At 39.3% G+C, this 12,816-nt stretch overlaps 1 protein-coding gene across 1 annotated transcript in view; it reads left to right on the top strand.

Annotated features, from left to right (window-relative positions):
• Positions 1-2,134: 2,134 nt before the first annotated feature.
• dipk2ab (divergent protein kinase domain 2Ab) overlaps positions 2,135-12,816 on the top strand; it is a 154,409-nt gene continuing 143,727 nt past the window's right edge. The window contains exon 1 of the mRNA XM_052017906.1: positions 2,135-3,037. The gene's annotated coding sequence lies outside the window, so the exon portion shown is untranslated. The remainder of the gene's footprint in view (positions 3,038-12,816) is intronic.

Here is a 12,816-nt window from a genome sequence, read left to right on the forward strand (position 1 = left end):
TACCAGTGGATTTGAAGGCAGAGAATAGAACATTACGGGACAGAACAGGCCTTTTGGCCCACGATGTTGTGCCAACATTTTATCCTGCTTTGATATCCATCTAACCCTTCCCTCCCATTTTGCCCTCCATTTTTCTATCATTCATGTGGCTATCTAAGAGTCTCTTAAATGTCCCTACTGTTTAGTGCCTGCAGTGATCCATAAACAGCAAGGAAGTTGTATAGTCAGTTGTATCAGGGAGTGGATCTCATTTCCAATGGTGTATTTTGTTTTCAAACAAAGAATTACACCCAAAAAGTGGAAGCTCATACCAAAGCAACAACTGTGTTGGCTTCTCTGAGAAAGCAAACAGAAAAAAAACATCAACTACACAGCTTCCCTTCTGCTCCCAGAATTTAAGGTTCCCTTTGTTTCCTTCACAACTCTCTGGTCTGCTCTCCCATCTCGCCTTCTCATGGCACTTTCCCAAGCAACACCATCTCTTTAACCTCTGTGCCTTTGTACCACCAATGTGCCCAAGGTGAATCATTCACTTGTGTTTCTTTCATACTAGAGTATTGATTTGCAGGTCACAATGCAGTCACCTCTACATTGAAGAAACCAAAATGCAGACTGGGTAACCACTTTACAGAACATCTTTGTGCATTCTGCAGGGCATCTCTCAGCTTCCAGTTGCCTGTCACTTTAATTCTTCATCCAATCTATCTTGACCCATCTGTCTACAGCTTCCTGTTTGGTTCCAGCAAGGCCCAACACAAGCTTGAGGGTCAGCATCTCATCTTACATCTGGGCACGTCGTGACCTTCCGAACTCAACACCAAATTCAACAATTTCAGGCAACTTACTTGCTCTGTTTGTGTTAGAACTGGTCGGTCCTGCTATAGGACAGCTGTAAATATTAACAGGTTTTTCTCTCTCGCTACTGTGCCTCATCTGCTGGGTGTTTCCTGCAGCTCAGACCTGCATTTCCACTATTTTTACATCTCCTTTTGTTTTCTCTCCCACGGAACTCATTAATAATCTATGACACAGTTCCAGCAACAGCTCATCATCATGGCAACCTTAGCCCCAGCTCATCAAGAGATTCCCTTTGCCCTGTCCACCACCTCTGAAACTTGATTCCAACGCGTTTTCTCCCTTCTCTACTTCCGTTAACTACTTCTCACAGATGCTGCCCGATTTCCTGTGCGTTAACTTCAGAGAGAGAAAAAAATCACTGCTGCCAGCCAACATTTGGATTTCAACCTTTTAACTGCACAGTAAATTTCACAGCTAATAACTGCCAAGGATGCTCGTTTCCCCGCCCTAACAACTACAAGCTACGGGCCTTAATTCAAATAAACAGCCACACCAATAAAGCTTGGTTCAAATCGCCCAGCCGGCCCAAGACAGGCGGTCACCAAGCGCCCTTGTAGCCTCCCACTTGCCACGGGTGAGCCGGCGCTACCCGAGGCTGAGAGGGACGGGTTACTTAGCCGGGTTAACCGCTCCTTTTGTGGGGTGAGTGTCGGTAAATACCTCAGTGCCGGGAGCCCTCGCCGTTTCCCATTCGGGCGCCGCTTCCTGTTCATGCGCCGCCTCCTATTGCCTCAACCTGGGATGCCCGCGGAACAGAAGCGGGACACAGTATTTACAAATGCACCTCGGCAACAGCTTTAATCAAGATCCCCCCCATCACCATATGGATTAAAATTTATAAACAAAAAACTGAAATAAAACTGGAGCTTCATACCACGTGCAGGGAACATTGCAAAATCTTCCCGTGGAATTAACCTCCCCTCCTCCTCCTCTGAATTAATTGTTTATTTTTTTTTTTGCAAAACACGTCAGCGGGCCACTGGAAACAAACGCAAAGATAAAAATTTGCTAATATCATAGGAGTTCTGCAAAGGATGGCGAAAATACAACCGGAAGTCGGTCCGCAGCTCCGCGGACGGCGGCATGAACGGAAAGGGGGGGGGTTGGTGGTGGAAGAGAGAAAAAAAGGGAGGCGGGGCAATAGGCCGCTGCGTGAGGTGATTGACGCGGGGGCTGGCGAATGGAGGAGGGGGGTGAGTGGCGCGCGGCTGGCCAACCGGCTGGCGGGGTGGCGCGCGGAGGCTGGCTTTCCGTTGAGAAGCGGCTGCGTGCGAGCGCCCGCCTGTCCGCCTTCGCGTTGGGCTGTTGCCTGCCTGCCCGGCGGTTCTGTGGCTGAGGTGACGGGGAAGAACCACGAAGAAAGAGTTTGTTTTTTTTTATATAAAGAAATCCTGTTTTTGAACTTAAAGATCCCCCTTCTCCTTTCTCCCTCGTTCGGGCCAGGCGTGATTGCCTTATCGGAGCAGCGAGAGACAGAAAAACCGAGAGAGGAGCATATAAAAACAATTCAGGGGACATCGAAGGGAGTTTAAAAGAAACGAAATAATAATAAAGAAAAAGGACAGCCGCTGCTGAAGCAGAAAGTTCGCGTATCAGAGACATAACACCCGAAATGGCTTGTGCGGCGGGTGGTTCCTTGACCAATTACGCTGTTTTAGGGCAAGTGATTGGGGAGAGAAAGTAGCAAGAGTTTTAATCTATTTTGCTTTAAATATGGTTGAGCGATAAAGTTTGTTGCTGTGGGTTTCTTCCCTTCTAGTCAAAAGCATTGGGGGTGGAAATCCCTCCCTTCTCCCTCTAAAAGATGCCACTGATAAGAGGCGAGGGCAGCTGCCTGCCGGGGTGAGTGGCTGGAGCTCGTCAAAGCCACGCCGACTTCAACAGCAGCAACACCATCGATGTTGAGAAGTGAGAGGGACCGAGGGCTTCCGTGCTCTCTCAATGCTAGAGAGGGCGCACCATCCAAACTCTGAGTCGTACATTTTTCTCCCTCTTCCCCCTCCTCCTCCTTCTCCTCCTCCCCTCTCTGTTTTTCCGCCTTCCTTCTTCAAGAGATGAAGCCCTGGGACCGAGGAATGAAACTTTAAACATTTACAGAAGCTCTTCGCTTGCCATGCCCGCCTTATTTTAATGCTGGAAATGGTTTTACTTTTTAATCACAGGAGCTAATTTTGATCCGGTGAGTGAATTGTGTTCTGTGTTGACGGAATTACAGGAAAACTCGGATTATTTATTATGTTTCGTAGGTCGAACAGATTCGGTGCAAACTGCTGGTTGTACATTCGGCTTTTTAGGGGATGTAATTACTAATGTGTAGTTCTCAACATGCGTCGATTGCTTTGCAGATCGGGCTCTTTTGTCCTTGCAACTGAGCTGATTTAAAATTTAAATGCGGGTTTGTTCAGTTTGCTTTGGATCGCAGTAAAACATAATTGCACCATTTTTTTCCTTATTGGGTAGTAAATAGGTGATAAAAGTCTCAATGTTCTAAACTACAGCTGAAGAAATTGTTCAATGCTGACCAAAATGGATTTACATTTATAGTAAATGATGTTTGCTCGGGTTACAGTGTCACCGGGAAACAACAGATAGGATGTCACCAATTCTGGAGACGTTGCTATCAATCGTCAATTACACAAAACAAGTTTGAATTATCATTTCTGTTCGGAAAAGGATTCTTTCCGTTGGAGGAAATTGTGTGGAAATTAATATACTAAATATTTGAGCGCATATTGTGACCACTTTTTGCTGCTGCGGCAATTAAACTTTTCCATATTTTGCGTTCTAAGAAAATAATTAACAAATTCACATCGTGAAGTGTAAAACTTGTAGAGATGTAAACAATTGTCCTTTTGTTAATTTCCATTTTTTTTCTGCTGATAAACACGAAGTTTTTTTTACGATTTATTAACTTATCACATTAGGTAAAACTATATAGTTTTAAAAAAGTAAGGTATGAATGGTAAGGAGCACTGGTATTCATCAAAAGGAGTATTCAACTCTTGATGAATACCAATTTTTGGTGCATGTATTAGCTTTATATATTGCATCAGTTTTTAAAGTCATTATTTATAAATAAAATAATTTTGTTTTAAATCTGGGTTTTAATCCTTCAGACTGTTATTGCAAATTCTTAAACTGTTAACTCCTACTTGCAATCCCTCAGAGTGTACCATTTAGTTTTGAGACAAAAGTAAGTAGCATTCCAAGTTTCTGTTTTATATCAGTTATAAAGGGTCTAATTTTTGCTAGGTTTCTATGCAAATGCACTGAAGTAAAAGTCATCGCCATGGTACTTGGTGAATGTCACCCAGTGTAGATTAAGTGCTTTATGCCAAAATCTTCAGTCAAATCCAGTCTGGGTACCTGAACCTGTCAGTAGCATGCGTTCCTTAGCAGCGCTTGAGCGTTACTTCAAATCAGTCCTTAACCCTTAATGTTTCCGAACAACTTGCTGTCCAGCCAGTACTTGGTTTGCCGTATCAAACCTAAACATAATTCCCCACACTGGGGACTGGAGTTTTGTTCTAGAGTGATATATTCAAAATTTTCCAATCACAAAATGTCTGAAGATTTTGATGACTGTTCCTGAAGCTCATAATTTTTGAGGTTCAAGAGTTTTTAATAGGCATGTTTTAAAAGCTTTTTGATACAATTCTTTTATATTGCTAAGAAACCGACTATGTATATCAAGTAAATGGAAAATGGTTTTAGTATTTGGTTTTAGAAGTCATCTTACTATTTACAAGTTTTGACCTGATCTAGTTTTTCATTAAAAATGTTTTAGGTAATTTGATTTACATTTACAATAACATTTGTAGTAACTGTAACATAGTAAACTATCCAAAAGTACTTCACGGGTGTATTCATAATCAAATTTGACACCAAGCATGTAACCAGATATTGGAGCAACAAACAATTTTCTGGAGGAACTCAGCAAATTGAGCAGCATTTGTGGGGTGGGGAAGGAATGGTTGACATTTCAATCCAAAACATCAACCATTCCTTTCCTCCTACAGATGCTGTTCGACTCGCTGAGTTCTTCAAGCAGATTGTTTGTTGCTCTAGATTTAAGCATCTACAGTCTCTTGTGTAACCAGATATTTGGAGTTGGTAACTATTAGCTTGTATGAGGAAGGAGAGACAGAGTGGCAGAGATTTAACAAAGGAATTCCAGAGCTTGTTGCCAAGCACATGAAGACAAAACCACCAGTGGTGGAACAATTAAAATCATGTGCTGGAAAAATACCTAGAGAGCAGATATGACTGTTGTTTTAACCAAGCTGTCCAAAATTGCACCTCAATATAATATTTAGAAAGCAAATTTCTAAAGGATGACTGATTGCACTGGTCTGATTTGGAGTGGATTATATGTTTGCCATTATACAGATTAGGTTTAATAGAAATTTTAGAATTGTTGGGGAAGAAAAATGGTTCTCAAACTGCAGTTTTTGTGCCTGGTTTGCCAACTGTGCCCAACATAATTAGATATGGTTCACTGACAAATTAAGTAATAGATGTTATCATCTCAATTGTTATATTCCAATAATTTAGCCTTATTTGGTATGTTTGGCAATTTGCAACAGAGTTACATTTGACACTGATACAAATTGGTGAGAAAGTTAAGCTGTTCATTGGATAGATTAGGAACTATTTGATTATTGCCAATATTTCCCGAATGCATCTTATTTTCTCTTTTTAGATGCTGTGTGATTCAGTTAAATTTCTTGCCTTCCCATAGAATAATAGTTGGTGGCTTCTGAGTCGCTGAGGCTCTCAACCTTCATTGATGTTTTCAGTTCCTCTTGAATTCTCTGATCCTGGGCAAATGCACTTTATTTGATATCTGTAACTAGACAAGCAGTCTTAAAATTTCAACTTTCATACTATTGCACTTATGCAATAGAGAACAATTTTCTGAAGTCAAGTTTGTAATGCTTTGTTGAAGCAGCATCAGAGGAGAAGTTTGTTTTTGGCCTATGCAGCACTTGGAGTAAGGGTTTTTACTGGCACACTTTGCCTTCAAAAATATGTCATTAATGGTGCTTTGGTGCATATGAAAATCAGCTTGGCACTTGGATTTATTTTAAACTGAATGTCATCTGGAGACAGAGAGTGTGCAGAATTTTATATATTGCTTCTCTGGCCTCAGAATATTTCAAAATGTTTTGCAGCTAATGAATTTATAGTTGCTTAATTTAACTTTCCAAAGATGGTGACGCTCCAATTATTATTTCACCATGAGTTGTACAGGTACAATGTCCATGGTTCTGTTGGCTGGTGACAGGCTAATTTGTCCCTTATATATGCAAATTTATCTATAGTGCATTGGGAAAAAATCTTGTTTTGATATTTTGGCCTTTTTTTGGATCACTATTCAATTTGCATCCCCAGGTGAAAAATGTTTCATTTATTCATTAGCTTACTGCTGCAAGCATTGGATATGTTTTGAGATTTATCATCCACCTGTTTTTTTTTCAGATGCAAATTCCAGTAGTGCAGTCCATCACTTTAATTTCCAATCTCATCAGTAACGTGCCTACTTTCTGATTACTCCTGAGAAATTGAAGGTAGCATGTTGGAGATGCAATTGGAAATGAAGGTGATGTGCAGCAGCTACTGGGATTTCCGCATGAGGTGCTTTGCCAAAATCAGGCAGTGTTTATCTGGACTGAAACTTTCGTAAGACACTTTGTTCATTGGAATTTTTTATTGATAATAAACTAGAATATACATTAAGCAGGCTAAGGTGACTAATATCTATTTCAAGTGCCACTCAAAGCTAATCTAAGCTGACATTCAATGATGTACAGAGGGATTGTTGAGAATCTTGGCACTACTTTGAAAAGCTGTGGAATTATTGTAAAGAGCCTGGTCAATATATAAACATCACTTACTGGCCATCACTGGCCATGCCTTTGGAAGCTTACTGTGGATAACTTAGCTGTAATGTTTGTGAAAATTGTTTTCTGACTTGAAACGTTGACTGTTTCTCTTCCCATAGATGTGGCCTGACCTGCTGAGTACTTTCTGATTTTGTTGAAGTGTAACATTTTCTTGTTATAGAGTAATACAGCATGGAAACAGGCCCTTCGGCCCAGCTTATCCATCATGACCATTGTGCCCACCAAGCAAGTCCCATTTGCCCGTGTTTGGCCCATATCTCTCTAAACCCTTTCTATCTATGTACTTGTCCAAATGTCTTTTAAATGTTGTTGTTATTACCCTTCTACATTTTCCCACGAAGAAACTTCTTCTCCGCAGTTATCCACTCAAGACGCTTCAGGATCTTGTGTTTCAATCAAGTCTCCTTTCACTTTTCTAAACCCTGGCAGATACAAGCCTAGACTGTTGAATCTTTCCTTTTAAGAGAACCCCATCCATCCACCATCGCCCCATCCCCCCTCACCCCAGGTTTCAGTCCAGTAAGCCCTCCTTGAAATGCTTCCAAGGCATTGACAATCCTTCCTTATCTAAGGAGATTAAGACTGTTCACAGTATTCTAGACGTGGTCTCACTGCAACTAACTGAAGCACAGCCTCCCTACGTTTGTATTCAATTCCCTAGCATTCGGAAATAACATTTGACATGCAGTCCTACTTCATAAAACAGATCCTTCTGCTTAAAGATCCATAAGTAGCATCCAAAAGCATGCTACTTTGGCGCCAGAAGCATGGTGACACTTGTGGACTGCCCCCAGAACACTCTACGCAAAAGATGCATTTCATTGTGAGTTTCAATGTGACTAATAAAGATATCTTAACATGCTCCTTCTGGCCACTGTCTGTGTTGGCCATTATCTACACTAACCCCATTTTCCAGCACTTGGCCAGAGGCCGCCTATACCTTGGTTATAAGAGTCCTTGCATCTAAAATTTTATTTTGGGCCTTTCTGGAAGGGATGTGAAAGGCACTATGTAAAATGATTTTTCCCTCTTCCTCTGCTGTGCTGGATGGTGCAAGATTAATTTATCTACCCTGACTCTCACTTCTCTGTTGGAAACACCCACTCCTAGTCTCATTACCATGAACAGCTCCCAAAGCTAATTGAATGATCCTGTTTCCTTTGAAAGTATACACTGTTATTTACATAGTCTTATCTCTGTATTAAGGAACTTCTAACTCCTGTCCTGGATTTCTTTATGACAAATCTAAATTCAATGACTTGAGGACAAACTTATGACAAAATTGTTCATAAAAAACTTTTCTTAAAAAAAAACTGATAGCACTTTGAGCCTTCCCTCCAAGGAGAATAGACTGATCTGAAGTCTTTCCTCAGCTATGATTGTTCATCTTGTCCTGCTAAAAGCTAGAGGTTTGAACATCACCGTTTGTACATCCCCAGTTTATCTGCATCTGTCTGAATCTTGATCCGTGTAAGAGTACTCAGTTAAGATCTGTCTATACTCAAGGCATACACATCTTTGGCTTGGAAAACATGGTGAATTGAATACATCTGTTTGTCATCTTGAGCATGAGACTAGTTAGCAAACTTTTTGTTAATTTCAGCATTTGAAGGGATATCTTGTCAGGACAGCTGTCAGAAGAAATGGATGAAAATTGCTTATAAATTTTGCGATACTTTTTGGTATTTGAAGGTAATATAGTTTAAACATTTTAGTGTTTTGTCTATATAAATTACAAAATTGTTTTTACATTTATAGCTGTCTATTAAATTCAAATGTATAAGACTTCATGGGAATTATCTTGGCCATTGACGTGAATAATTCATAAGCAATCCAGAACTTTACAATGCAGCAAATAAAATGATTGAATAGCACTTTGTTTGCTAATGTCCTCGGTATTGCATGAAGAACACTATTTTGAAGGTGCACCTTGTTACTGGAATAAGGGGTGAAGTAATTTGCATTAGTAAAATTGATCAGGTGAAGTCCAAGCTTTTTATGCTGAAGGACTTGGAGATCAATTACTATTAATGCAAATCAAAGGGTTTTTGTAGACTTAGATTTTACTGTGGCAAAATTGCCACAGAAAAATTGTGAACTGTTTCCAGGGTGATCCTGACTTAACTGTGATTGTTTTCTTTTGGTCTTTGAATGACGTTGAAAACCAGCTTTTGAAAATTGCACTTCCAGTATTATCTTAGTCGTTGCACTAATTTCATATGCCTAACTTATTCATATTGAAATCCAAGGATGCTGCTGTTTTGAAAATTTAAAAAAACTGCCAATACTGGAAATCTGAAGTAGAAGCAGAAATGTTATCTCAGTACTGACCCAGATCAAGCAACATCTGTAGAAAGATGTTTCTGGTTAAAGACCCTTTCTGTCAGAAATAAAAAAATAAAGTTAGTGTAAGTTGCAGAGAGGGTAAACTGTAAATGAGATCATCCAGTCAATGAGTCAATAGGGGCAGTTAGAGAGAGAGAGAAAACGAACAAAAGAACATAAAAGTTGCAAATTGCAGAGCTGTAGGATGTGCTCAGCAGCTCATGGAGAGCAGGTGATAATGGAGAGAAAAACAAAGACAAATCACAGATTGGTCAGTTCTGATATAGACAGAAGGCATATTATCTGGGGTTGTAGGACTTGATTTCAAGCTGCAACATGCCCAGATGGAAGATGAAGTACTCTTCTTCAAGTTTATGTTGGACTTCAGTACTACAGTATAGGAGACCTCAAGCAGGAATAAGTTTTTGCCCATTATAAAGAGAAGTCACTCCTTTTCGAGGGTCATGAGATCTTCTACAGCCTTGTGAATAGTCAGTCATTTAATGATTCATTTGAAACATGGTATTCCAGATAACTGAAACATTTTTGAATTGTTAATGAATTTATGTTAAATGGTTCAGAAATACAAGTTGTTTCAAAGGAATTCTTGGTGCAAGAATAGCTGTAAAGGTAAAGCTGCTTCGCACCAGTTAATACAAATACTGGTGTTGGATTTTGATGACAATTAAATCCATTAATATATTCTTCAAAATTTATCTGAAGTGTGTTTGAAGTTAAAATGTCTCAGCAAACACCCAGTTTGCTAACAAGGATGCAGTTTTTTTAATATGCAAACTCTAAGGGAAAAAATTGAGCTCCATTTCAAAGTGTAAATGACACAATTGTTTATAATTTGCAATGGAGATTCACTGTTTCAATTGAATAATCAAGAAGGTGCAAAAAAAATTAATTCTGTTGCATTATTCAGACAGATTAAAGACCAAGTAGGATGTTTCTTTGTGGTTGGAGCTATTTTTTGTTCCTAAAGGAAGGGCTGTGCAAGATTCTTTTCAACTGTATTGAAAACAACCTGGAATGCAAGAAGTCTTTTTCTTTTGGTATTTGTAGCAGCAGAGTGAATAATGGGTTCAAAAGGGTTGGCATTTTAGTGCAGTTACTAAGAATTAGAGTCTAATATATTGATAATTTTTTTTTGTTCTGGAATGATTTGTAGCTAGATTCAAGAGGCAGGATGGTATGTTACTGCTCCTCTACAATTTGTTTCCAGCATTTGGTTAGATCACTGGTGTTCTATAACTCTTAATATATGTGCCTAATATGTCCATCTGTGTTAGTTTTAAAAAAATTAAATTTACCTAGTTACAATAGCTTCTTGGGAGATAGTATTCCACATTTCCAGTACCTTCTAGTGTCTTTCGAATAACACCCTGGAGCAGCCTCACTTTTCCTCCTGCTGCTCCCTTCCACCACCACCACCACACACGATAGCTTCTTGTCCATTTATCTATGATTTCAATCTTTTTAATAATCTAAAAGCTTCAGTTGGATCACTCCTTAATTTTATACATCTAAAGGACTGTCAATCTATAATATGTAATGCCATCATAACTTATCTGTATTAGCCTGAGTTGTGCTTGTTCAGGCCCGAACTGAATTTGGTAATCCACTGTGGTTGAATGAAGTCTTCTGTATTCTAGTCCTCTTGATGTATGGGCCAATATTTGATTAACCATTTAAGTATTTGTTAACTGGCTTTGTAATTCCTGTACTTGGGTTGCTAAATATTGACCTCTTAACTTGAAATGAGGTTCCAAGTCAACTGGTTACTTTTGTGTGACTTAAAGCATTTCTACATGTTGTGAGGAAACAATATTTAATGTTCCATTGAATACTTCAATTAAATATTTGTTTTAGTTTGAGACACCATACTTGGCATGAAACTTGAGAGGCATCTTAATTTTACATCTTAGAGATGTTAGTTAAGTGTCCTGCAGAGCCGAATAAGCAGTCATTCTCTGCTCTTATGTTCTAACAGTGAAATTTTGCAGGTGGTGAATTGTTTTGTGCATGGATTTTCAATACTGACAAATCACTTCCTGAGCAGATCAAATTAATGTGAACTTATTGGCTGATAGCCATAGTGTAGAGCAAAACATTATTTTGTTTACTACAATCTTAAGCTTGTGCAAGTTGCTTGAGTGTGGTTCAACAGCTTCTATATGGAAATGTGGAAAAGATACCAGAAGGTGTAATATCTGTGTGGGGCCTTTATGAACTGGGCTTTCTGATTTGGGGTCAATACAACATGGGAGGTGGACAACATTTCTCTGTGTTGCCTTTGTACTAAAGTAAAAGTTCAACCTTTTCTGGTACAATCTGTTCTGTTCGCCTTCCTAACCTGCAGTTACATTACCCACAAGCTATTGGGTGAATAAATTGATCCTTTGCTAAATCATCAAATAAGTCTGGATCACAAACCTTGAAATCAATAAACAATTACTAATCCAAAGTCACAACCAAAACTACTTGAACTTTGAGTACACAAATAATTAGTGGATTTAAGTGGTTGCATACAGACTTGTCTGGAAATTGTAGTGGGCACAACTCAGCACATCATGGAAACCTGCCTCCCTTCCATGGACTATAATGTTCACTGGCTTGGTAAAGCAGCCAGCATAATCAAAGACCCCGCCCACCCTGAATATTCTCTTCTCCCCTCTCCCATTGAGCAGAAGATACAAAAGCCTGAAAACACCACCAGGCTAAAGGACAGCTTCTATCCCACTGTTACAAGACTATTGAATGGTTCCTAGTTCGATAAAATGGACTCCCAATCTACCTCGTTATGACTTTGCACCTTATTGTTTACCTGCAATGCACTTTCTCTGTAGCTATGACACTTTATTCTGTACTGTCTTCCCTTGCACTACCTCAATGCACTGTGTAATGAATTGATCTGTATAAACAGTATACAAGACACACTTTTCACTGTACCAAGGTATAAGTGACAATAATGAAGCATTGCTGAACACCATGAATATCTATATGTTTAAGAGAGATTTATCACTGAGGTGACATGATATGGTGAAATATCCTTGTAATGCATATTATAACTGGATAGGCAGTCTGTTACATAAATTGAGTCCCTGTTATGGTAGATAGCTATTTTCCAAAGTTTGTAATAGCTTTGTCTTTAAGTGCGTGATTAATGGGATGGTGGTGATAACTTTGACCACATGGACTGGTTTGCCACTACATTTATCTGTTTCAATTCTGTCCTCTATTTGGGTTGAGAGCATGTATTTGAGTCAACCTGCTCAATGTGAGTCCCTGATCTCTTAGGGCAGTGGCACAATTAAATGTCGTCCTTTTCCTGGTCTAATGCTAGGTGTTAAATACTGTCTATTTATAGGTAGACTGTAGGTAGTGATATTTGGGTAATTCTGTCAGTGAAATTTAGTGACCGCACTGCTGTAAGTGATATAGATTAATTTAGGGCACATAAATGGAGAAAATAAAGACTTTTGTGTCTGTCTTCACAGAAGAAATATAGAGAGCCTCCCAAAATAGTGGAGGACTCTCAGTTTGGAGTTAGTGAGGAGCCTGAAGAAATTAACATTAGTTTTGGAAAAAAGTTTATTGGAGAAATTAAGTGGACTGAAGGGTGATAAAATCCTCTGAGCCTGATGATCAGCATTTTAGGGTTTTGAAGGCTGTGTCAGTGGAGATGGAAAATGAGACTAGTGCATCTGCTAAAAATAGATGA

Source organism: Pristis pectinata, chromosome 6, assembly GCF_009764475.1.
Source record: "Pristis pectinata isolate sPriPec2 chromosome 6, sPriPec2.1.pri, whole genome shotgun sequence".
NCBI lineage: Eukaryota > Metazoa > Chordata > Chondrichthyes > Rhinopristiformes > Pristidae > Pristis > Pristis pectinata.